General features: G+C 37.5%; 1 long non-coding RNA gene and 1 pseudogene across 2 annotated transcripts in view; one reads left to right on the top strand and one right to left on the bottom strand.

Annotated features, from left to right (window-relative positions):
* LOC141582264 (uncharacterized) overlaps positions 1 to 27,596 on the top strand; it is a 432,453-nt gene that overhangs the window by 5,478 nt on the left and 399,379 nt on the right. For both annotated transcript variants that reach the window (XR_012515086.1, XR_012515084.1), the window contains one exon: positions 14,291 to 14,388. This is a non-coding gene — a long non-coding RNA (uncharacterized LOC141582264). The remainder of the gene's footprint in view (positions 1 to 14,290; positions 14,389 to 27,596) is intronic.
* On the bottom strand, positions 17,543 to 18,444 carry LOC101051696 (large ribosomal subunit protein uL18 pseudogene; annotated as a pseudogene).

Genomic DNA, 27,596 nt, shown 5'->3' with positions numbered 1-27,596 from the left:
CATTATATTTGTGACCAATTTTCCTATTTATATGTGTAGCTCATCCTGTCTCATCTTTACTTCTGAATGGTATTTCAGTGCATGGCTATGCCACATACTCCTGTTGAAAAATGTTTAAGTTGCTTTTTATCTTTCTTTCTTTTTCTTGCTATTATAAACATGTTGTGCACTATGAAAATTTGTTAACTTTTCTTTACACATACATGGTAAAGTTTCTCTGAGATATATACCGAAAAGTAGAATTGTGGGGTCTCCAAGGTGTTTTGCCAAATTTGACATTAGCAGCACCAGCAGCGTTTGTGTGTTCCCATTACTTCCCGTCTTTGTCATCACTGGGATAATCAGACTTCTTAATGTTTGCCAATGTGATGGATGTGAAATAATATTGCTCTGCGCGTTTCCTTTTTGTTTGTCTACTACTGAGGATAAGCATCTTTTCATATGTTTTTTGGCCATTTACATTTCTGCATAGGTGAATTACCTGTTTATGTTTTTTGGCCATTTTTCTACTGAGCTACTTGTTTTTTTCCTGCTTCCAAGCATGTATATGTATGAGCACTTAAAAAAAAAAAAAAAAAAAACTTTCATCATTGTACTTATCCCACTGAATATTAACTTTTTAATACACTAAAACCATTAAATCATTAAAAAGTTTAATCTACCAGATTGTGAGGTTATGGAAAGCAAGCTATCTGTTATTTATGATTGAGGGCCTAGCACCTTGCCTTTTACATATTGGGGGCCAAGTTAATGCTTTTTTATTTGTTTGAGACAAGATCTTGCTCTGTCACTCAGGCTGGAGTGCAATGGCACAATCACAGCTCCCTTTAGCCTGGACCTCTTGGGCTCAAGCAATCCTCCCATAGACTCCTTAGCTGCTAGGACTATAGGTGTGTGCAACCACATCCAGCTAATTTTTTTTTTTTACTTTGTAGAGAGAGACAGTATCTCACTATGTTGCCCAGACTGGTCTCAAATTCTTGTGTTCAAGTGATTTTCCTGCCTCAGTCTCCCAAAGTGCTGGGACTACAGGCGTGAGCCACTGTGCCCTGTTGTTTTTGACTTTTAAAACAGAAGGGCTCTTTCCCTGAGATAAAGCAAGAAGCAGTTGCTAGGGGATAGTGCAGGGCTTTGCAAAAAACAGCCCGTGTGTCAAACCAGCTCACAACCTATTTTGTAAATAAAGTTTTATTGGAACACAGCTATGATTATTTGCTTACGTTTTGGTTTTGGCTGCTATCCTGCTACCACAGCAGAGTTGAGTAGCTATGACAGGAACCATATGGACCACAAACCCAAAAATATTTGCTGTCTGGCCCTTTACAGAGGAATGTGGCCATTCCTGGACTAGTAAGTAAAGGTGAATGCACAAAAAGGCATGCTGCTATTTTCAACTTTCTTTTTTTTTTTTTTTTTTTGAGACAGAGTTTCGCTCTTGTTACCCAGGCTGGAGTGCAATGGCGCGATCTCGGCTCACCGCAACCTCCGCCTCCTGGGCTCAGGCAATTCTCCTGCCTCAGCCTCCTAAGTTGCTGGGATTACAGGCACGCGCCACCACACCCAGCTAGTTTTTTGTATTTTTTAGTAGAGACGAGGTTTCACCATGTTGACCAGGATGGTCTCGATCTCTGGACCTCGTGATCCACCCGCCTCGGCCTCCCAAAGTGCTGGGATTACAGGCTTGAGCCACCGCGCCCGGCCTATTTTCAACTTTCAAAAGAAAAGTACACCCGATCTCTTCACTGTCATTTTCCTACATTGTCTTAACACTTACCAGCCTGCTTATTTTGCATCTCCTTACCTCATCCCATCTTAAAAAGAATGAGTAACAACGTATGTAGAATATTTTAAAATAACCTAAATTAATTTAGGCCCTAAATAATGCTGTCAGTCCCCAAATAATGTCATCATTCTGTCTTGAATTCGTGAATGCAGAAATGAATCTTACTTCATAAGAATGTCTGCCAAAAACTGCCTCTTGGATCATCAATTATTTAAGGACAGAAAGAGTGTCTTTGGATTTTTTTGTAACCCTGACTCCCACCCAACCTCATTCAGTGTTCTGCTCACTGAGGTCCCCTATAAATGTTGACTTGTGACTGCTGATACTCTAATGTATTATTTACCTGGTTGCATTTTGTAAAAGGTAATTGGGACAGACAGAGAGGGACTAGAATGTGGGTAGACAGGCATAGAGAAGGCAGAGACAGAGGGAAGCAGTGAGGAAAGAGGACCCTAAAAGCATTTGCTGATTTACAACTTCTGGGCTGCTGAAACTGCTTTCAAATTTTGCAGCCTTTGACATTTTTGCAATTTTTCCATGTTCCTGCTGCTGTTCCAGTACCACAGATAAGAAACCCTCAAATCTTGCTCTGTTCTGGAATAATGAGATTGGAAAGAAAAGATCTTTTTCATCTCTTTAACATTAAAAAGAAAAAAACTAGTCAAAGCCCAGCAGTTCAACAAATATTACTCATGTCATTGGCAAGAAGAAAAGGAGACTTTTGAATTTAAAAAAATGGAAAAGACGAACACAGGAGGCATTGTTTGCATATCAGAAAAATTAATCTACATAGGAAAGTGTAAGAGCCTGCAATTCAGAAAGCAAAGAATTAGGACAGCCCAGCTGAGAATAATTTTCTAGCCAGTTAATTTAATTGCATAAATCATTCCTTTGTTAGCAATAAAGAGATATAATTAAAATGAGATTGCCTCTAGTTTCTATTCTCTAGAAACTAAAGGAATTGATTTTGGGCAAAGCATTCTTCCAAATACCAGATCGGAAAATTACATTTACCTTTTTAGAAAAGCTAAATTATTTTGCCGTAATATCATGGTGGGTTTAATTAATTATAGATCTGCCATATGATCTTAAAGAAATAATTTATTTAATGTCCTTAGAACAGAAGTTTGCAATCATGTGTGTATCCCTTTGGAGATGGTGTGCAGATTTTTACTAACAGGTCAGAAGTTTAACAGGCAGCTGTCAGGAGAAATTTGAGGCAGTATAACGATTGTTTGGGGTTTTGGTTAGCTGTCCTTGTTTAAAATAAAAAAAAAAAAAAAAAACACGCCACTACTTAGTATTGCATAATTTAACTGAGCTCATTTAGATTGGCTTTATTCTAAAATTACTACTGGTAATTATTTGCTGTCTCTGAACCTTTGGGATTTAAAGAGCCTATAATTGTCTATTAAATAGAGGGAAATCAGATCAAAGAGGAATGCAAAAAGTCTCCTACTATAAAGCACAGGTCTGCTGATCAGTCAATTGAATGTCAGAGAGAATTGCAAACTGTGACAGAGAAGCAGCTCATTTTTATGGTAATGAATTTGAATTTTTAAAAATGTATTAAACTACACTTGCTTGCTCTAGATTTTTGAAGTTCATTGGCATTACTTGGCAATAGAGATTTGTACAGTGGTGGGAGGGATCCCACCAGCCTTCAGAGAGCTTGAGCTCAGAGAAAACTGTGCCCTGCACAGTGGCTGCAGTTCTCATACTACATCTGAGCTCAGAGGGGCAGGTGACGCTCTTCCCATTTCATGGATGTGATTGTAACATGTTCAGACTCATTTTTGTACTAGACGAAATGTTTGGTGTGGCTGTTAGAGGTTTACATTTATTGACTTTTGAGAACGAAAAGTACATGTCATCATTTATCCATATTCCCAAGGCTCATGAGAAGCTAGCCAGAAGAGAAAACAAACTCAAAACTCAGAAGAAATTAGATTTTTCTGGCATGATTGCTGCTGCTCGGGGAGGATCTCTTGCTAAAGGAGCTGGACAAGAAAGACAGATACTTCCTAACTCCAAAATTGCTCCATAGGACAGAACAGACGGGTCTGAACTTCCTCTGCTTAAAAAGTCAGCAGAATATCCCAGTCTATGTTGGACAATAGCTGCTCTGAACATCTTTTTGGTGGGTCCTGCTATAGAGGGTCTAGTCCTTAGATCCCCAAATCTCTGTAGACTGTTCATCTAATGCCATGACATTCACTCTTATATTCTCTCTTTTGGCTCACTGTGTGAACTCTTCAGTGACTGACTGGTCCTTCATTAACCCTTTTGGTGTGTTCAAAGGTGGTTTTATCTCCTTCCCTTCAACCTGTGTGACTTGAGTAGGCTATTAGTACAGCAAAATTAACTGAAAATTTATCCTGAGATGAATCAACAAATGTCCTGATTTATTTGGAAAGTTTGAACTGGAAAAGTAATGTGAAAAGCAGAGTTAGTGTTAATATGTTGGCTTCAGCCTGAATTCTTAAAGACTCTAAATAACATCACATCGTTAGGATTAGAAACAACTCCTTACCCCAGAGTAATTTCAACCTTATCACCTGGTTATGGATAACTTCTGCTAATTAATACCAACCTCAGGCAATTTGGGTCCTGCTTCTGTATACAGTTGGCACTTGAACGACATGGGTCTGAACTGCATCTATCCACTTATATGTAGATTTTCATCTGCCTCTGCCACCCCTGAGATGGCAAAATCAGGCCCTTCTCTTTACCCTCCTCCTCAGCCTACTGATCATGAAGATTAGGCTGAAGACCTTTATGATGATCCAATTCTACTTAATAAATAGTAAATATATTTTCTCTTTTTTATGATTTTCTTAACATTTTCTTTTCTCTAGCTTACTTCACTATAAGAATATAGTATATAATGCCTATAACATACAAAATATGTGTCAATTGGCTATGTTATTGGTAAGGCTTCTGGTCAACAGTAGGCTTTTGGTAGTTAAGTCTTGAGAGAGTCAAAAGTTAAACATGGATTTCTGACTGTGGGGAGGCGGGGTCAGCTGCCTTAACCCTCATGTTGTCTAAAGGTCAGCTGTGTTGTTTTTCTTATTATTTTTCTTTATCCACATCAATCAGATGGAGATCTTAGCCAGCCCCACCAAAAACATCGTTTTGCTTGTACTTTGTATTTAATAAGTTTATTCATGGGTAGCGCAAATGTTACTAATTCATTGGGTAAGTCAACAGATATACCAAGATGTAATACCCAGTCTCATGTACCTCAAATGCAATGCCTGACTTGAAGATATATCTAGAAGTATATATTAGTGTTACCAGGGTATCAAGAACACTCAGGATCTCTTGAATACTTGGTCTGTTTCTGGATCATCATAATGTTCATCCTGATAACATGGAAATTGTGATATCCATTAACCTAGATTACAGGTAGGAGATCTTTGGGCTAGAGAAGCTTAATGTCACATGTTTACCCAGGTACAGGGAACGTGTTATCAGCAGTTCCTGAAAGCAGTGCTGGCTTTCCTACTTAGAGCTTAGATCCTATTCAGCTACCTGATCTAGACCAGGAGGAGTCAGCTGACATTTAGTTAAATTATTTTATATCAATACCATATGAAGCTTTCAATACGGTAGTATTTGAAAATAGGTTCAGAATACTGATAAGCCCACATTTTATGAACTCTAGAGAGTTTTAAGGGCCTTATTCTTGTGAATACTGGTGTTAGTATAATTACTTGAAACTAACTGTCTCTGTCCTAGGGTTAGAAATTTGGCCTATAACCTTCCTTGTATCATCATATTTTCTCCATAGTGACCATTTCACCACCCTCTCTTCCATGTCCTGCAGTATCCTTTACCTACCCCTTCATATATCACAGTGTGTTACTATTACTTTCCTTTCTGAATGACTCTACCATTGTCTGTGAGCTTCTTGGGCTCAGGAATAAAAACCCATTCAATGTTTGATGCAGTGCCCAACACAAAGGTACTCAGTAACTCTATGTTGTTGTTATTAATCAATATGCGGGGGGGGGGGGAATCCTCATGTCCTTGTTACCCTATTCACATCCTTGGCCTACTATATACATTTCTTATCAAGAGGTATGCTTAATATGTTATGCCTTGCCTAGCACAGGACCTTTTGCATGCTTGGTGTTTAATAACCTTTGCAGGATGAGAGTCATCATGCACTAGACAGGTTTTTTTTTTTTGAGACGGAGTTTCGCTCTTGTTACCCAGGCTGGAGTGCAATGGCGCGATCTCGGCTCACCGCAACCTCCGCCTCCTGGGTTCAGGCAATTCTCCTGCCCCAGCCTCCTGAGTAGCTGGGATCACAGGCACGCACCACCATGCCCAGCTAATTTTTTGTATTTTTAGTAGAAACGGGGTTTCACCATGTTGACCAGGATGGTCTCGATCTCTCGACCTTGTGATCCACCCGCCTCGGCCTCCCAAAGTGCTGGGATTACAGGCTTGAGCCACCGCGCCCGGCCTAGACAGGTCTTTTAACAACTTCCAGGAGATGTGCTTAGAGGATGTCTAGTGTGCATAATATCAAGCGTGGAAAACTGTCATACTCCTGAGCAGCCACAGTCCAGTCCTCCTTAGGGCTGTGTTCGAGGCTCTATTTTCATACTTCACACTCTCCCTTGGCTTTAATCATTAACTTTTCCGATAACTCCCAAGTCCATCTGTCCAACCCAGACTTTTCTTGAGAGCCCCAGACCTACGGATGTGACTGCCTTCTGGGTACCTCACTTGGGCGTTCTCTAGGCACCTCAAACTCAATTCTTCCTAAACAGAATTCATCATCTTCATCTCCTCTTCAAAGCAAATATTAGCACCAGCCCACCCAGTTGCAAGTGATAGAAAAAAAAAAAAAAAAAAGCCTTCTCTCATCCCTCTCTCCCTTATCCTCCACAACTATTCGATCAGCATGCCTATCAACTCTCTTCTGTAATTGTTTGGCCCAATCCTTTTTTCCCATTCCTCGGACTCGCCCACCAGATTCTGTTTTGTTTCTCTCCAATCCAGATTCAACAACAAACCCAAAATCATCACTATTTTAATAAAATATTACTCTGCTGCCGAAAAGTCTCTATGGTTTTCCCATTGCCTTTAGCTGGCTTTCAACGCTCTTGATAAGTTCCATGTCTCATGACATTCTTGCCTCTCCAAACCTTAATTTGTCTTCTGCTTCTCAACATTCAGCCCTCACCACAATGTTACCTCCTCAAAGACATGTTTTCTGGCTACCTCGGCTAAAGGCTAGCTAAAGCAGCCCTACTCCCAAACCACCCAATCTCTATCTCATTACCTTGTATTTTAAACATGAACTTATCAATACATGAGGTTATCTTATTAATACTTCCCTATTTGTTGTCTGTCTTTCTCCACTAGGATTTAAGCTCCTCGTCAATGTAAATAATACTCAAAGCTGTACCTCTGGATTGCAGAACAGTGCCTGACATATAGTAGGCACTCCATAGATATTTGTGGATCTACTGAAGCCTCCTTTATATTCTGGTCATTTCCTCAATTATATCATCCTCTGTGTCTCTCCTTAGGTACCTTTGTAAATGCTGTTTCATACGCCCCTTTTCCACACTTTTTTTTAAGCTCGCTAAATACTATTCAGTTTAAAGATCGTGTCTTCTAAAGTCTTTCCTAAACTTAGTTGAGTCCCTCTGTGACATGCCAACTTGATCATCTTCTATCAAGAACATTTGACACTGTTGGAGTTATTGTGTAAATAGCTGACTTCCACACTAGACTACAGAGACCACATTTTTTTGTTGTTCACAGTTATGATCCCAGGGCCTAGTATCATGCTTGGGTCACAGCAGGTGCTCAATAATAATTTGTGGAAGAATGAATGGATGAAATCAATGTTTCTGTTCTGTGGGGAATTTGTTTTTCAATCATATCCTGATAAATACTTCCTCCCCCAAAAGGTGAGAAACATCTTCCTCTCACCCCAGCATGTAGATCCAATGGGGAAGAATGCCGATTGCACAGACAGTGAGGATTAGAAAGCTGAGCTGTAGCACCAGCAGACAAATAGAGAAGCTATTCCTAAGGTGGTAAGTAATTAGCACACATTTGGCAGAGTGTATTGGAAGAAGCAAACCTCCTTAGTAGCATACTTGGAAAACACTCAGGACTTAAGGCTGAGAAAAAAACAAGAGCAATTGCAGATAGATACTAAGAAAGATCTTTACATAGTAATAAAGACCTTGAAATATGGACTCATCATCCTAGAGAGATAAGTATGAGACCAGAACAGAATGTAATATGTGGCAGAATCCCCAAAATTAGGACTACATGGAATAAGAAAACTCTGGCTGTTTCTACAACAGAAATTTGTTTTTGTCTTGTCTTAACTAAGCAAAAGAATTTTTTTTCTCATTTCTTAATGAGGAAAGATTTGAAGATTAGTATACAAATTCTGTTTTATGGTTGCTCTAGTTGGTGTATAGGAGGTTCTTCCTAAGTTAGCTATTTTCCTTAAAGTAAACATTTTCACTGGCAGTTCATATTTTTGTGTTTTCATAAAGTCCTGATTTTTTTTTTAAAAAAAAAACTCCTGCTTCAGGAGAATCGCTTGAATCTGGGAGGCAGAGGTTGCAGTGAACGGAGATCGTGCCACTGTACTCCAGCCTGGCGCCTGGCGATAGAGCAAGACTCTGTCTCAAAAAAAAAAAAAAAAAAAAAAAAAAAAAAACAACTCCTGCTTCGGCCTCCCAACGTGCTGGGATTACAGGTGTGAGCCACCATGTTGAATTGTACATTTGGACTAGATAGCTGCCAGTAGTCATTCAAAATATTGGCTCTCAAATTAGCAAATTAGTTGATTTGTAATTTTGCCTAAATAAGTTTATTTCTCTCTGGATATGCTACCTAAAATTTCATGGACTCATTTGAAAGATTATGAAATTCATCAAATGACTTGCTCAACCAAAGCATACTAGAGTGTTCTCATGGAAGAGAACCTACTCGATGCTTAAGAAAACATAACCGAGTACGGTCCGATGCCTTACCTCACGTCTGTGGTCTCCCATGCCTATTAGTGGTCCTATAGGATGTCTAAAGAAGGACTTTGTGATCTTAGCAAAGCCTTAAAATTAGGATTGGCAAATAAAATACAGCAAATAAACGAATATAAGTATGGGGCATGCTTTCACTAAAAAGTTATTCACCATTTATCTGAAATTCAAATTTAACTGGGCATCCTGTATTTTTTATTTACAAAATCTAGCAATGCCAATTAAAATTAATTTATAGTAAAAGGAAAATTCCATTCCTCTCAGTTCTCTGACCATTATCACAAAAAGCCAAAAACAAAAGTTGCAGAAGGAAGTAAAAAAAAAAATAACTCGTGTCAATTGCTTTTTCAAACACATAAACGTTTAATTACTGAGATGTCCTTTTTGTTTTTCTTTCTTTCCTTCCTGAGACGGAGTTTCGCTCTTGTTACCCAGGCTGGAGTGCAATGGCGCAATCTCGGCTCACTGCAACCTCCGCCTCCTGGGTTCAAGCAATTCTCCTGCCTCAACCTCCCGAGTAGCTGGGATTACAGGCACGTGCCAACATGCCCAGCTAATTTTTGTGGTTTTTTTTTTTTTTTTTAGTGGGGTTTCACCATGTTGATCAGGATGGTCTGGATTTCTTGACCTCGTGATCCACCCACCTCCGCCTCCCAAAGTGCTGGGATTACAGGCGTGAGCCACCGCGCCTGGCTTCTTTGTTTCTTTTTTTTCTAAAACAAAGTCTTGCTCTTTCACCTAGGTGAGAGTGCAGTACATGATCACGGCTCACTGCAGGCTCAACCTCAACCTCCTGCGCTCAAGTGATCCTCCTGCCTTGGTCTTCCAAAGTGCTGGGATTACAGGCTTGCACTACCATGCCCAACCTGAGACTTCTTAAAAGAAGAAAAGAGTTGAGAATCTACTGGAAGAGGGGGCATTTTGAAGCCAGTGATTGGATTTCCACACATTATCTTTTGTTTTTCATGTCTCCATTAGCATACCTATTAGTGTGTTTTGCTGCATTTATCTCCTTTGATAAAGTCAGGTACTGATAAGGCTGTGAACTCATTCTCTGGAGGAGAGGTTAACTTCTGGTTTAGAAGCCACAAACTACATTATATACCACAACACACTAGGGACAAAAGAGGCCCTTTGATACGTCATAAACAACCAGCTGATTGATTGGTTCTAGGAATTTAAATATCTAGGCATTCATTTTAATTAAGCACTTCACTGGAAAACACATAACATAGACTACAGTCACTAGAACGGTGACAGCTATATTGCAATTTTATAGCCCAAAATTTAATCAGCAGGTGCTGATTAATCCTGCTCTAAAAATCTTCCATAGCAAAGCTATTGCTCAGATTCTCTATGTTTCAAAAGGGGAGGGTGGGGGATAGCTGATGCTGTTGAGAAAATACATGGCCAATCTTTTACTTTTGCTCCCTAGATTTCTGGGAGTTTTGATCTCTGCTATAAGCAAATTCCACTCTTCAGCACCAGTATCGACATGACCATAAAAGAGAATCCCATTTCAAAATTATCTAGCTCTGAGTTTACAAGGGGTAGGTTTTCCTAGCAGTACTCTCCCTGCAAATTGCACAGGTTTCTCTCCTGGACCCATTCTGTATTTTCTCATAGCTCCTCTCTGGGTTCTTTTTACCTGTTATTATGTTATTCTATTGATTTTCTAAACAACACGTTTCCCACACATACGTTTGGCCTAAAATGCCCTCACCTTCCTTGGCTTTGCCAAATCCTTCTCATGCTTCTTTGAACGCCCAGACCAAATGTCATCCCCTTGAGAAGCTTTCTCTGCCATCCACCCCAGACTATGCCAAGTATTTCCTTCTGTGACCCCACAATTACTTTGATGTGTCTATAACACCAGGTTTATGTACAGTGGTAGACATTTTTACATATTTATTTTTATCTGCTTATAAAAACAAAGCTTGCTTATTTATAGAAAGGTGAAAAACAGAAAAGATAAAAAACAATTATCAATAATCCTGTGATTCAGAATACAATGCTAATATTTTGGTGTATTACCCTCTAAACTTTTTTTATAAGCATGATATGATTGCTTAATTGCAAAAATTGCCCCAATTTTCCACCCCTGCCTGTATTCTTATTCATGCCATTTGATACGTGACCTTGAGGCTCCTTCCATTGAGAGACAGAATCTCTTCCCTACACCCCTTTAGTTCTCCTCACAACTTGGTTTGGAAAATAGAATGTGGCGTAAGTGATGGTGTGCCAGTTCTTAGCCTTGCACAGTTTTGCTCTCTCGAAGCTCAGATACACTACGAGAACAACCCCAAGCTAGCCTACTGAAGAATGGAAAATCATCTGAAGAACAGATAAATCATCCCATCTGAGATCATTCTAGAGCAACCCACTCCCAACTGCCCTGCCAGCTAAAATCAAAGATGGCCAAACAAGCCCAGCTGAGATAAACCTAGATAACAACTGCCCAGCCAAGCACAACCTAAATTGCCTGCAGAATTATGAGCTAAATAAATGTTTTTTTTGAAGAACCATTAAGTTTTGGGGGAAGAGTAGTTTGTTATGCACCAATAGCTTTCTAATGCATATGTATTTTTACATAGTAGAGATTACACTGATTATAACAAATTTATACCTTCTTTTCCCTTTTTTTTGGTATTTTTTGTAAAAATGGGGTTTCACTATGGTGTCCAGGCTGGTCTTGAACTCCTGCACTCGTGATTCTCCCTTCTTGACCTCCAAAAGTGCTAGGATTATAGGCATTAGCCTCTGTGTCCAGCCTCTCCTAATTTTTAAATCACAATTAGGATTGAAAAAATTCTTGCTAAGTTTTATGTTTATTATGGTATGATAGTCTATCTTATGGATATAACATAAAATTTTTAACATTTTTCTATTCTATATCTAGGTTATTATAAAAATTATAGAGAGCAGTGTGATGGACATATTTAAACTAGAAGTAGAATTACTGGGCCAATCATTACAGAAACATTTTGAAGCCCTTTGAGACATGTTGACAAATTCCTTTTCAGAAAGCTTACAAGTCTCTGCACTATCACTGGTGCTGCCTCGGGTGGCTTATCTTACTACATCTTGCTACAGTTGAGTATTGACTTTAAATAAACTGTAAATTTCATGGTAAAAAAATAAATCATTCAAGTTTCATTTTTTGTAAGTGAAGTTTGACTGACGCTCTTTTCTTATTTGCTGTTTGATATGATTTTGCTGTGTCCCCACCCAAATCTAATCTTGAATTGTACTTTCCATAATCCCCAAGTATCACTGCAAGGTAATTGAATCATGGGGCAGATTTTTTCCCATGCTGTTCTCATGATAGTATGTCTCATGACATCTGATGGTTTTATAAAGAGCAGTTCCCCTGTCCATGCTCTCTTGCCTGCCGCCATGTAAGTAGTGACTTTGTTCCTCCTTGCCTTGTGTCATGATTCTGAGGCCTTCTCAGCTATGTCAAACTGTGAGTCCATCAAACCTCTTTTTCTTTATAAATTACCCAGTCTTGGATATGTCTTTATTAGCAGTGTAAGAATGGACTACCCTATTTGTATTTACTCTTTTGTGAGTGATCTCTTCATATATATTGCTAATTTTTCTTTTCCTCTTTCTTTTCACTAGTTGTGCTTTGATTTGCTTGTTCTTTGTATTAATAGCTTCCCTCAATTAAATGTTATCAAATAAACAGGCTAATTACATTAGATCAGCTTACTCTGTCAATTTATATTTTCCACAAGCAGATAGCAACGACTCATGGTTCATAATCATGATTGAAAACAACTATCAACGGGTTCTATCATCCCCCAAAATGATAAAAATCCTGGATAACCCGAGGTAGAAAATTATTCACAGCACTGTCCAATCCTATTCTTTATGGCTCGAAGCTGACCAAAAGTACAGAAGTTGTTGGTGATCAATCCAACTATTCCTTGAAAAATACTTGTGAAAAAAAAAAACTAATTAGTTGCCAAAGTCAAGGTCCATGGATGATTTTGATGGGCTTTCTTATATATTAGTCACTTTGAAAATAAGATCCAAAGCTGTGCTTAAGAGGAAATTAATTTTACATAATGATACATTGAACTAGTGACTCATTTTACAGTTCCAGCTTTGAAATGCTGCATTATACTGTTTTAAAATTCACTCTAAATTGGCCCAGTTTTTAACTTTGTCACTTTTTTGAATGCCAGATTCTACCTTTTCCTTCTATGGAATAATAAGAGTTCTATGAAATAATAATAAAAAAAAAAGTTCTGCTTAGATTCATGAAAGGAACTCTTTCCAATCTGCACATGTTCTGTTTGTGGGTACAGTTATACCTCCTTGGAAACAGGAAAGATGAAGCCCGTATATGTTTGCACGATGAAATAGCTACCAGGTTAACAAATGAGTTCTCATAGGCACTTACTAAAAATTGTGTGTATATGCTTTCTAAAGCAAATCAAAATTAAATAAGCAAGACTCTTTTCTTTCCTGGTGGACCCCTAGCTACCTTGGGGACAGACTGACAGAACTGCTAGCTTCAGCCTAGGGAAGAGTTGAAATAGTCTGGAAATGCTGAGCCGTGCCTTTGCAGGAATGTGCAGCACCTGGCACTAGTATTTTAAAACCCTCTAGAGAGAGTCACCAGTTTTTTTAAAAGCTGAGCAACAACTTGCTGGGCTCCAAACTAGGTCAGTGAACATAGAAGGTGAAAACTTCCTGTTAAGATCAATTTCTCATTATATTTAATAACAGTTTCAAAAACAAGGTGGGTGGTGAGTTGGGGGGACATGCTGACAGTAAAGGAATACACTTTCTTTGACTCATACACACAGGATTTCTCAGACAAAAGAACACCACCTGGCTTCCAAATTCTGAAGTCTGTTTAACAATATCCCAATAATTTTTCATTTATGTTTTACAATAGAGGTTATTGACCACTATTCTAGTAGATTAAAATTCTCTAGCAAATAGTTTTCTCTAAAAATGAATATTGGCTCAGAAATATGCAAATAGATAAGTAGCATAGCATAAGTAGCTTAAAAATATCCAAGTATCCAAATGTATATGAATTTATTGTATGGTAAGTCTGATTTGTTAAAATGTTGGGGAATGAAGAGTGTGGATACCAGAGACCATTTACCTGTTTTGAGTGGACAAAAGCTAGATTCCTGTCTCATAGCCTGCATAAAAATAAATGCCAAAGTAACAAAAAAAATAGAATTATGAAAATATTACAAAAGATCTTTCTGTTCTTCATAGTTTCATGCATTTTCTTACATTTATTTATTTCTGGTTACTGTATATGTATTCAGTTGATGTGTATGAATAGGATATTCCGTTCAATTTAGCTTCCATCTGATTTGTTAATATGAAAGAAAGCTGATTAATATTAATCTTGTATCCAGCCACTTTCTTAGTTCTTAATAAATCTAATACTTGTTTTAAGTTTTGTTTTTTGTTTGTTTGTTTTTTTTTTTCTGTTGCTCAGGCTGGAGTATAGTGTCACCATCTCGACTCACTGCAACCTCAGCTTCCCGGGTTCAAGTGACTCTCCTGCCTTAGCCTCCCGAGGAGCTGGGATTACAGGTGAGTGCCACTATGCCCAGCTAATTTTTGTATTTTCAGTAGAGATGGGATTTCACCATCTTGGCCAGGCTGGTCTCAAATTCCTGATCTCAGCCGATCCACCCTACTCAGCCTCCCAAAGTACTGGGATTCCAGGCATGAGTCACTGTACCCAGCCAGTTATTTTAAGTTTTGGTTGAATCTTTTTGATTAAATATGTGTATGCATATGCATATTCATGTATGTCTTTTTGTTTGTTTTATTTAATTAGCCATAAACTCCAGAATGCTGTTTTACTAGTGATGACAGTAGGCATTTCTCTAATTTCCATCTTTAAGTAAATATAGTCACTGCTTCACCATGTAGTTTTGTTTGTTATTAATTTTTATTTCAAACTCTTTATTGTTTTTAGGCATTTTTATTCTGTTGTTATTTTACTTAGATTTTTAATTATGAATTGCTGTTTATTTTTATTAAATACATATTTTACAATTATTGTTCAATATTTTTTGTCCTTTAAGTAACATAAATAGATTAAAGGTAAAAATCCACTAAACAGTAGCTTTGTTTAGGTTAAGCATTTAATAAAAATACGTAAGTAATATGTATTGCTATTTTTGACTCGATTTAGCCATTTTGGAATGAACTGTATTTTATCATGATTAATTTTTTTAATGTCTTGTATGATTCTTTGCTAATGCATTATTTAAATCTTTTTGTATCTAAATTTATAAATGATACTGCTGTATAATTTCTATTTGTGCTTGCTTTTACCTTTTCTAATACAATTCTTTGATGTTTCTAATATCCTCTATTATTGGTCCATTCAAATTTCCTATCTGATCTGAAATCAATTTTGATAATTTAAGTTTTCCTAGAAATAGGTCTATTTCGATTTCAAATTAATTGTTATACTATATATTTTTCTTAAAAATTATTTTAGTTTTAACTCTATTTGTAATTATAACATTTTCTCACTTCCGAATTTGTTTATTTTGTTCCTCCCTTTTTTGTCTTTTATTTCTCCGTTGAATTGTTGTTTACATTTTTTTTTTCAAGTTGTTACAACTTTGACATTCTCTTTTGTCATTTTTTGGTTTAATTGCATTGTTCTTGAGAGAGTTTTCAAGTCTGTTTTCTTTGCGGCCAACTGCATGAATATATATTTGCCTTAGGTTATATGCAAATTTCTATATATCCATTAAAACAAATGTATTATTTGCGTTAATTAAATTATTCTGTATTTACTGATCATCTATCACGTTCTTTTTGGTTTTTTGGCCAGAAGTTACCTCTAAGAAAAGAGGGGAGTAAATAAGATTTTTATTTTTATTTTTTATTTTTTTAAATATATATTTTATTACATTTTAGATTTTAGGGTACATATGAAGAACATGCAAGATTGTTGCATAGGTACATATATGGCAATGTGGTTTGCTGCCTTCCTCCCCATCACCTATATTGGGCATTTCTCCCCATGTTATCCCTACCCAACTCCCCACCCCGCGCTGTCCCTCTCCTAGTTCCTCCCCACAGACCCCAGTGTGTGATGCTCCCCTCCCTGGTGTCCACGTGTTCTCATTGTTCAACACCTGCCTATGAGTGAGAACATGTGGTGTTTGATTTTCTCCTCTTGTGTTAGTTTGCTGAGAATGATGGTTTCCAGCTTCATCAATGTCCCTACAAAGGACATGAACTCATCGTTTTTGATGGCTGCATAGTATTCCATGGTGTATATGTGCCACATTTTTCCTGTCCAGTCTATCATCGATGGGCATTTGGGTTGGTTCCAAGTCTTGGCTATTGTAAAGAGTGCTGCAATTAACATTCATGTGCATGTGTCCTTATAATAGAATGATTTATAGTCCTTTGGGTATATACCCAGTAATGGAATTGCTGGATCAAATGGAATTTCTATTTCTAGATCCTTGAGGAATCACCACACTGTCTTCCACAATGGCTGAACTAATTTACACTCCCACCAACAGTGTAAAAGTGTTCCTATTTCTCCACATCCTCTCCAACATCCGTTGTCTCCAGATTTCTTAATGATCGCCATTCTAACTGGTGTAAGATGGTACCTCAATGTAGTTTTGATTTATGTTTCTCTAATGACCAGTGACGATGAGCATTTTTTCATGTGTTTGTTGGTCTCATGTATGTCTTCTTTTGTAAAGTGTCTGTTCATATCCTTCACCCACTTTTAAATGGGCTTGTTTTCTTCTTATAAATCTATTTTAGTTCTTTGTAGATTCTGGATATAAGTCCTTTGTCAGATGGGTAGATTGTAAAATTTTTTTTCCCATTCTGTTGGTTGCCGATTCACTCTAATGACTGTTTCTTTTGCTTTGCAGAAGCTGTGGAGTTTAATTAGGTCCCATTTGTCTGGTTTGACTTTTGTTGCCAATGCTTTTGGTGTTTTAGTCATGAAGTCCTTGCCTATGCCTATGTCCTGAATGGTTTTGCCTAGATTTTCTTCTAGGGTTTTTGTGGTGTTAGGTCTTATGTTTAAATCTTTAATCCATCTGAAGTTAATTTTAGTGTAAGGTGTCAGGAAGGGGTCCAGTTTCTTCTTTCTGCACATGGCTAGCCAGTTTTCCCAACACCATTTATTAAACAGGGACTCCTTTCCCCATTGCTTGTTTTGTCAGGTTTGTCAAAGATCAGATGGTTGTAGATGTGTTGTGTTGCCTCCAAGGCCTTTGTTCTGTTCCATTGGTCTATATCCCTGTTTTGGTACCAGTACCATGCTGTTTTGATTACTGTAGCCTTGTAGTAGGGTTTGAAGTCAGGTAGTGTGATGCCTTCAGCTTCGTTCTTTTTGCTTAGAATTGACTTGGCTATGCAGGCTTTCTTTTGGTTTCATATGAAGTTTAAGGTGGTTTTTTCCAGTTCTGTGAAGAAGGTCATTGGTAGCTTGATGGGGATAGCATTAAATCTATAAATTACTTTGGGCAGTAGTAGTACCATTGAGAGGCTCTACAAAAAGTAGTTTCCATCATTAAATAAATTGAGGAAACACTTCTTAAAGATTTACAATTTAAACTCCTATTTTAAGGACTATGAGAAGTTCTGCTTAAAAGTATTCAGTGATTTCCCCTTGCTTTTAGACCAAATTCCAATTTTTTTTTTTCTTTTTGCTGTCCATAGTTTGTTGTCTTTACCTGAAAAACCCTCACAGAAAATTGTTTGGTTTAGCTCTCAGCAGCCTGCTCCTGACCTCTGAGAAAGCTTGCCTTCTTTTGAGCTACCCAATCTTTCTTCCGAGCAAGGGACATTTTGGGACAGTTCCACCTCTTCTTTTTAACTTCTTTCTTGGCTTTCTTTTCATAGACTGGATTCTCTTGTATAGCAGCATGAGCTTTCTTATACACCTCCTCCATCATGTCTGGAGTTACACTGTTCTTTATGTATTGAGAGAACTGTTTCTTGTAAGCATCTTCATCGTCTTTCATTAAGTAGCACATGTAATCTGCAACATTCTGGCCCATGATGTGCTTCCGGTCTACTTCTGCATTAAATTCTTTGCTTTCAGAATCCTAACCAGGGAATCGCTTGGTACTGTGAGAGACAGACAAGCCTTCATCCACAGCTCCTTTCAGGGCGCCAAAAACTTTATTGCCAGTGGTAGTTCTGGCAAGACCTGCAACCAAATAGCAGGTAAAGGCACCTGGCTGACCATCAATGCTTTCTACATTGTGTTCAAGGCCAGTCACTTCCACTTGGCCTTCATAGATTTTGTCCATGCCAAACCTACTGAGAAGCCTGTGGGCCAGCAGCAGGCCAGTACAATACGCTGCAGGGTAATTTGTCAGGCCAACCTGCACACTGTATTTTGGCAGTTCGTGTGCCTATGCTGCACAGACTATCATATCCCCCTCTACAGGCATAAGCATCTGACAAATTATGTTTCTGTTACACAAACTCTCATCCTGTATTTGGGTGTGTTGTATTTATTTTTATCCTGTATCACCAAGTGTTTCCAGGCATAGTAATCAGTTTTACACTCCGATCTTCTAAATTCACTTGGTATCTCTTAAAGTAGGCCTTATTCTTAACAACTTTAACAAACCCCATCTGGCAGAACAGAGACCTGCATCCACGGCTCGACAGAGACCTCCAAATTCCAAACTCTTAACACAGCTCATGAACCCCTGCACTCTGGCCCCTACCACCCTCATGACACTCTGACTTGATTAGTTCAGTGAATGTGCCACGTTCCTTCCAGCCTCAGGACTTCGCACAGATGAGTCCTTCTGCCAGAGCTCTTTTCTCTATCTCTGCACACCTGGATAATCTCTCATAATTCTTCTGGTTAACAAATGAAATATAATATTGTTATGGACACCTAGAATATAGATCAGGTCCATACAGATCAGTTCCACATTCTAAACTCTTGGAGCGTTCTGTGTTTTTCTTCTGTAGCACTGGTTACAATGATAATTACATAGTTACTTGTGTAATAATTTGATTTATGGCTGTTTTTCTAGCTGGAATGTAGACTCCGTAAAAGTAGGAACTTGTCTGTCTTGTTTCCAATAGTCACTGTATCTGCCTGTTTTAGACAAATAGTAAGCACTTCATAAATATGTATTGAATGAATCAAGAATCCAAGTGACTTCATTTAACCCTACATTTCCTACACTTGACATATCTCTTCCTAATTATCTTGCAGAATTAGTATTCAGTCAATAGTGCTCTTAGGAATGCATCTCTCTCTCTCTCTCTCTCTCTCTCTCTCTCTCTCTCTCCCCCCCCGTGTGTGTGTGTGTGTGTGTGTGTGTGTGTGTGTATGGTGTTGCTGGTAATTACCCTATTCAGTCACTTAGTAAATATTATTGGGTGCTGCTATGTGCTAGGCACTATGCAAGGCATTCTTCTAGGCACTGAGAATTCAGCAGTTTCTAAGCCCAGGTAGTTTACCTTTAACAATATTCAAATAATCAAATTAAATAATACGTTAGTCATGAGTTCTGTGAAGACAAAAAAAAAAAAAAAAAGATCAGGATAAGGAGACAGGAAATGAAGGCTGTGCTTTAATTTAGAAAGGTGGTCAGAGAAGACCTCTCCCATAAGGTGACTTATGAATGAAGATCCAAAGGTGAATAAGCTGTGCTTGCTGTCTAGGGGAAATAACATTCCGGATAGAGTGAAGAACAATGGCAAAGTGCCTGCGATGGGAACATGTGCAGAGATCTGAGTGCAGTTATAGCAAGAGAACAGTTAGGGAGAGTGGTCGGACTTGAGGTCAGAGAAGGTGGAGAAGGGCACAAGGTTAGGCAGGGATACAAAGGACTTTGGATTAACTCTGAAGGGTATGTGAAGACATTGAGCAGAGCAGGAATGTAATGCATATTTTAGAAAGATTACTAGCTCTTATGTGAACAGCATCTGTAAGAGGGAGGAAAGTTATTAGGACTCTTGTAACAATCTAGCTAAACGAAGTAGACTAGAGTGTTAATGGCACAGGTGATGAGAGATGGTGAAATTCTGGATGTATTAAATATAGAGACACAGGATGTGCTAATGGATGGCGTGTAGAAGACCGGGGCTTAGTTGTAGATGAGGAAACTTAAGTTTGGTTTAATCATACTAAATCTGAGATGCCTGTAAGAAACCCAAATGAAGATGTGGATAAGGATCTGTAAGTTTAAAGTCAGAGGAGATGTCAGGTCTAGAGATATAAATTTGGAAGTCAACAACCTACTGATGCTATTTAAACTAGGGACTCGATGGGATCATCCAAGAAATGAGTATAGATCAAAAAGAAAGAGTCTGAGGATTAAGCCTTTAGGATTTAAATGTATCATCCACAGTAGTTAAAACTGAAAACCTCATTATGTAAGAAGTAAAATGGACATCTTTTTCTTTTCTATCTCCTGGACTTTTTATTGTATGAGAAAATTTTCTCTTTTCCTCTTTTCATTCATTTTTTGAAACATATCTTCAATAGTTATTTAGATTAGTGTATGCTTCCAGCTTTTTCATCTTTATTATTTTATATTGATTCATTTATCAATCAATAGCACATGAATTAAAGTAAACATTTTCAGGATTAATATTAGTTTTTTATATCTTAATTCAAATATTTCTTAATATTTGAATTACAACTTCACTGAATATAGAATTCCTGAGTTACGGTTATTTCCTTTGTACTCAAGGGTTTCTGATCTGTTTTCTTCTAGTAGTTAATGTTAAAAGGAGAAATCTGAGTCCACAGATATTTTCTACCGTCTGTAGTCTAGTTACGTGTTTGTTGGCTTTTATTTACTTATTTGTGATTATTGATGTTTGTTTGCTTTTTTTCTTTTTTCTCTGACTAGATGCTTATGGGTTTTTTTTCCTCATATAATTCAAAGTTTTCACAATATATTCAGGTCTTTGTTTCTGTAACATTTTCAGATTTTAGCATTAAAGGTATACTTTTGAACCAGGCGCAGTGTCTCATGCCTGTAATCCTAGCACTTTGGGAGGTCAATGTGGGTGGATTACCTGAGTTCAGGAATTCGAGACCAGTCTGGCCAACATGGTGAAACCCCACCTCTATTGCAAATACAAAAAATTAGCCAGGTGTGGTAGCAGATGCCTATAATCCCAGCTCCTCAGGAGCCTGAGGCAGGAGAATCACTTCAAACCGGGAGGTAGAGGTTGCAGTGAGCTGAGATCGCATCACTGAACTCCAGCTTCTTGGGCAACAAAAGTGAAACTCCATCTCAAAAAAAAAAAAAAAAAAGTATACTTTCTCAATACAATTAATTATATAACGTTCTATGTTTTTTATTGTTTATTGTAAGTTATTGTTAAGTCTGTGTTATTTGCTTTCAATATAGTTTAAAGAATATTGTTTAAGTTTTTCTATGTTTAAGTTATTGTCATCTGTGTTATTTAACAATATTCTTTAAACTATATTGAAGGTAAATAACACAGCTTTAACCATTTTACAAACTCTTCTATAGTATGTAGTTCTATTTAAATTCTCGAGTCCTTCTCAGGTAGTTTTTATTAATTTGTATCTTATTAGTAAATTGCCTCTGGGTTTTCAAATGTGGCTCTACAGAGTTGCATATTGTATTATTTTCTAATTTTCAAAATTTCTTCCTTATCTATAATTATGTTTTCTTTTCCTTTTGCTTTTATTCTTTTACTCTCTCTACTCCTTAAACAGAATTGTGAAGGTCTTTTTAATAATTCTTTGAAATGAACAGCTTTTGGAGTTACTAATCTTTTCTAACATTTTTGTTTTGATTAATTGTGACACATACTTATTCATTCTCTTCTAATTTCTTTTGAATCCTTTAGTTCCTTTTTAATGCTCTTAAATTCAGTACTAAGCTCCTTTGTTTTATTATTTATTTTTTAAAGTAGATGTATTTATTTTTAGTAAACTTTATATAAACATTTAAGTAACATTTACTAAAATTTTTCTCTGAGTAGAAGTTCATTTCCTATAGGTTAAAATATAAAGCCCACCCTTAATTGCCTTCCAGAGATTGTAATTTCAATTTTGACTTCCTTTTGAAGTCTTTTAAGAATACTTTTGAAGGCTTTATAAGAATACTTTTCTTAATTTCTAAACAGCTGAGATTTTATGCGATCTTTTCTTTATTTCTAATCTTATTAAAATGAGTGCATTCTATAAAGTATTTCCTTTAAGAATTGTTAAAATTTGTTTTATGGCAGTCACATGGGAGATTTTTGTAAATATTCCATGGTCATATCAAACAAATATATATTTTCTTTTTTAAAGAGGTAAATCTCTCCCTCTCTCCATATACACACATACACTTACATACACACATGTACATATATACATATGCACACATACATACCTGAGTGTTTATGAAACTAAATTTGTTGATTGTAGCATGCTGTCTTCAGGCTCTTACATACTGTTGTCCATCAAATCTGTTTGATTATTTGACTTTGATGCAAACAACCAATAGAAAAGTAGATAAAAGTTATGAACAGGCATTTTACAGAAAAGGGACTCATAAAGCCAATACAAATATGGGGAGATATTTACCATCATTAGTATTAGGTATGTGCAAACCATGAAAACAGTGACTCACCATTTTATACCCATTCGATACACAAAATTTTTAAAAGTCTACAATATTAAGTGTAAGACAGAATGTGGACAGAGAGGAAGACAGAATGTGGACAGAGAGGATATTTATACAGTGCTCTACACTTTGAAAACCAGTCAGATAATCATTTTCTAATGTTAAATAGTCACATATCCTATGTGCCTAGATACATACCTAAGAAACACTCCATATCCGCAGCAAGAGGCATGTATGAGAATGCTCATTGCAGTACTGGTTAACAAAATTAAAATCCTGTTAAATCCCAAAATTTCATCAATGAGAGAATGGGAGGATGAACTATGGCTCAGTGGAATGTTCTATTACAATCAAAATGAACTACAGTAACATACAACAAAATGGATGAATGTTATTAATAAGATATTAATAAAAGGTAAATCTCCAAGGATTTTATACATGAAATTCTTTTGTATAATGTTAATAATTGTGTGTGTGTGTGTGTGTGTGTGTGTGTGATTTAAGGACATATAGATGGAAGGGAATTATATAAAAAGGAAAGCAAGTGTGTGATCTATATAGGACTCAGGTGGTGGAAGGAAGTGGGGTGGAATAGGAGAGGGTTAGATATAGGTTATTGTTGCTCTTTCGGTTGCATGCAAGCATGGTATCTCAGATGTTTATGATGTAATTAAAAATAATACATTAAATATCCAGCTAACTAAATAAAAGTGGGCTGTGAATGGATCAATGATGAGAAAGTATCATGAATGAGGAATTACAAATAATATGTTTTTGTGAACCTGAGGTCAAATAAAAAATAATAAATTGGGCTTTAAAAAATACATATATATATATATATATATATATATATATATATATATAGTCTCTCTCTGTAGCCCAGGCTGGAGTGCAGTAGCATGATCATAGCTCACTGCAACCTCGAATCCTTGGGCTCAACCAATCCTCTTGCCTCAGCTATGAGAGTAGCTAGTACTACACGTGTACACTACCATGCCCAAGGAATTTTTTCCTTTTTGAGACGAAATCTCTCTCTGTTGCCTGGGCTGGAGGACAGTGGTGTCACCTCGGCTCACTGCAAACTTCATCTTGCAGTTCAAGTGATTCTCCTGCCTCAGCCTCCCGAGTAGCTGGGATCATAGGCATGTGCCACCACAACCAGCTAATTTTTATATTTTTGGTAGAGATGAAGTTTTACCATGTTGGCCAGACTGGTCTCGAACTCCTAACCACAAGTGATCCACTTGCCTTGGCCTCCCAAAGTGCTGGGATTACAGGCGTGAGACACCGTGCCCAGCCTACTAATATATATATATAAATATATTTTTTTTTGAGACAGGGTCTTATTTTGTCACCAGGCTGGAATAAAGTGCTGTAATCACAGCTCACTGCAGCCTCAACATCCTGAATTAATGTGATCCTCCTACCTCAGCCTCCCAAGTAGCTGGGACTACATCCTGCTAATTTTGTATTTTTTGTAGAGATGGGGTTTTGCCATGTTGACCAGGCTGGTCTCAAACTCTGGGCTCAAGCAATCCTCCCACTTTGGCCTCCCAAAGTGTAGGTATTACAGGTATGAACCACTGTGCCTGGTCTAATTGTTTTTTTAAATAAGGCTTTGTAGAGACGGGACCTTTTCATGTTGCCTAGGCAGGTCATAAACTCCTGGGCTCAAGAAATTCTTCCACCTCAGCTTCCCAAAGTGTTGGGATTACAGACATGAGCCATTGTGGCCAGTTCAAATTGGACTTTAAAGAGTCAATGCATAATTTCTCTCTTTGGTCTATTAATTATCTTGAAACACTACCTGTCTGATATTAACATTCACACTAACTGTTTTGTTGGTTTGCATTTGTCTGGTACCTCTTTGCTCCCTGCTCTATTTTCAGTGTTCTTCTATAAATTGGTTTTAAATGCCTCATAAAATGAATGCTTCTTAAACTTTCACATGTGCATGAATGACTTTTATCTTATTAAAAGTTTCTGTTGAGTGGGTCTGACGTGGGACCTCGGATTTTGCATTTCTAGTGGCTTCATGGGATGTGAGTGTTGCTAGTCCCACACATCTGAGTAACAGTCATAAGCAATGTATATCTGATCTTTTCTTAACCAAAAAAGTCTCAGTTTATACTTTAATAAGGGACTTTAGCAGATTCACATTTAATGAAAATAATGCATATACTTAATTTTAATCTTTCCATTCTACTTTATGTTTAATTTAGAGTTTCATATTTTTGATGCTAGTTGAATTGTCGCTATTCACTTTTTCTCTTGTTTGGAAATTCTAAAATCATTTTCTATTCAACTCATGACATTTTTCTGTTTCTCAACACCTGCCATTTATTCCTTCAACAAGTATTTAATAAGGTGCCTTCAATCATTTGTTGAGTCTATTTATAAATGATTCTTAGAAAGCAAAACACCAACTATTTCTTCCTGCCAAAATAACCTTTTCATCCACTGATTTCTCTACCCCAATACAATGAGATCTTCAGACTATTTTTTCCTTTTCTCATTTTCCTAACAAGAAAACATCTTTATAATTCATTCATGCTTCTCCCACCTTTACAACCTCTAGGTATTGCTGAGGTAACTACATTTAGGTTTTGCATTACAGCATGTGCTTTCTAGTCTGAGAATTCTAGCTTAACAGTGCTGTTGCTCATTATCCATTACTCCGTCATTATTCCTTTATATTCAATTACATATATTTCAAGGTGTATCTCTTACTTCTCTTTCCTCTCTTTTTTATTTTCCCCTAATTTAAGTTCTTCCTTGGGATTCAAACTTTGTTTAAAGTCCTTTTCATTAATATTTTTTTCAGGTAGGGTATATGAGTGACATGTTTTCTAAATTCTTGTGTATCTTCCTCTTTCCCTGGTAGGTAGGTAATTGCTATCTTGGCTGGATATAGAATTCTTGGGTTGCATCTATTGAATTTCAAAATTCAAAGCATATATTTCAAGTTCAAGAATGTGTTTGTGCTTTAATTTACTTTCCTTGTGTGCTCATAGTATAATAATTATCATCATTATTTTGTTCAAATTGCCATCTCTCTCCTCAGGAGTTCGTCATTAGGAAGCCATCTGGGTGAGGTGCTTGGCGTGTTCTTCTGCTCTTTAGATACAGTGTTTTCTTCCTTTCTCAGCTCATTGCTGGATTAGTTCTTGGGGCTTAGGTTCAACTACTATGTACTTTTCATGGAATCAGTGTCAGTGATGAAGCTAAAAGAGTAATGTCTATCCTTGTGGGCCAGTGGTGTAATGGCCAGCAGGTCACCTCTCAATCATCTCACCTTCAAGGGATAATGCTCTCTTTAAACTTAGATGCCAGGCGCTTCTTCATGTTCCTGGGAGCTGGGGAGACCAGTTAATCCTACCAAAACCACTTGTTCGTGTTTGTTCTGCTCTTTCTCTTGTGGGTGCACTCTATAAGACAACCCAGCTCTGTCTAGAAGGATTCTCATGGCAAAGCCATTCTGAATTTGGCATGCGGTGCCCACTGTAGCCTATAACAAGTAGTCAGGAACATACCAGATGCCTCTTCTACTGAGAAATTCCAGACCCCAGAGCGGCATGGCAGGGCTTCTGTCTCTCTTATTTTTTCTGAGATGGAGTTTTGCTCTTGCTGCCCAGGCTAGAGTGCAATGGCTTGATTTCAGTTCACTGCAACCTCTACCTTCTGGTTTCAAGCAATTCTCCTGCCTCAGCCTCCCAAGTAGCCGGGATTACAGGTACCAGTGACCACACTCAGATAATTTTTGTATTTTTAATAGAGATGGGGCTTTGCCAAAGTTGGCCAGGCTGGTCTTGAACTCCTGACCTCATGATCTGCCCACCTTGGCCTCCCAAAATTCTAGGATTGCAGGCATGAGACGCTGCCAGCCTCTCCTCTTTAGCTTCTCTACTCCCTTTCCTCTCATGTACCCAGAAAATTCACTCTTCTATGTCCATGCCACAAAGAAATTTTTGCACTCCTCCCTAGTTTCTTCCTTCAATCTGGCTCCCATACTCCTAACTATGATTTCTCCCTTCAGATTATTACTATCACCATGACCCAGACCTTGCTTCTAAGCTCTCTGCATCATGGGTATTTGTCTAACTTTATAGGGCAAAGCCCTCTGATTACGATAAATTATGTCACACATCTAGATGTTCAGGGTTCTGACATGATACCAGTCTTGAATAGAATTTTCCTATGATACTTTTCTGGAGGAGTGCTTCTGCCAGTATCATCTGGTTTAAAAACTTAGAAAAATGTTGCAGGGATTGAACTACCACATTCGATTTTAAGGAAAACAAAAGTTTATTATATTTGAACAAACAAATTGACTCCTTCCCTCTTTTCCATTTCTTTTTTTTTTTTTTTTCTTTTTTTGAGACGGAGTTTCGCTCTTGTTACCCAGGCTGGAGGGCAATGGCGTAATCTCAGCTCACTGCAACCTCCGCCTCCTGGGTTCAGGCAATTCTCCTGCCTCAGCCTCCTGAGTAGCTGGGATTACAGGCACATGCCACCATGCCCAGCTAATTTTTTGTATTTTTAGTAGAGACGGGATTTCACTATGTTGACCAGGATGGTCTCGATCTCTTGACCTCGTGATCCACCCGCCTCGTCCTCCCAAAGTACTGGGATTACAAGCGTGAGCCACGGCGCCTGGCCCTCTCTTTTCCATTTCTAAAGCAGTAGCTGGTGGAATATAAATGTTTCTTTTTCCTTTTTCAACAGAAAGATCTGCATTGATCACCTTGGTAGGAAGTCATGGTTAAAATGATTTTAGAATAACAAACAATGCTAATTATCCTGAAAAATTCCTTGATTGGCTGATTAATTCATCCATTCATCAATTGCATAAACATTAATTGAGTAACTACTTTGGGTCAGCCTCAGCTAGAGTAGCTTGGTTTTAACATTTATGTTCATTCTCTGGATCTAGTTCCTTAATTTGAACAATTAGTGATGGTGGTATGATTTTTGCTTTTATCACAGACTTCATAATTCTTGCTGTTTTGCCACTCTTAATATTTATATGACATCTAGTGAGTGATTGATCTTCTATAGGAGCTTCTGGTCACTCACATTTGCTTATCACTAGCACATAGGGGGCAGTCCACAGATTTATGGCTGCCAATAAAAGTTGTTACCAAAAGTACCATTTCTTTTTTTTTC

The sequence above is a fragment of the Saimiri boliviensis genome, chromosome 19 (assembly GCF_048565385.1).
Source record: "Saimiri boliviensis isolate mSaiBol1 chromosome 19, mSaiBol1.pri, whole genome shotgun sequence".
NCBI classification, from domain to species: Eukaryota; Metazoa; Chordata; class Mammalia; order Primates; family Cebidae; genus Saimiri; species Saimiri boliviensis.
This window is presented reverse-complemented; position numbering and strand designations above follow the sequence as displayed.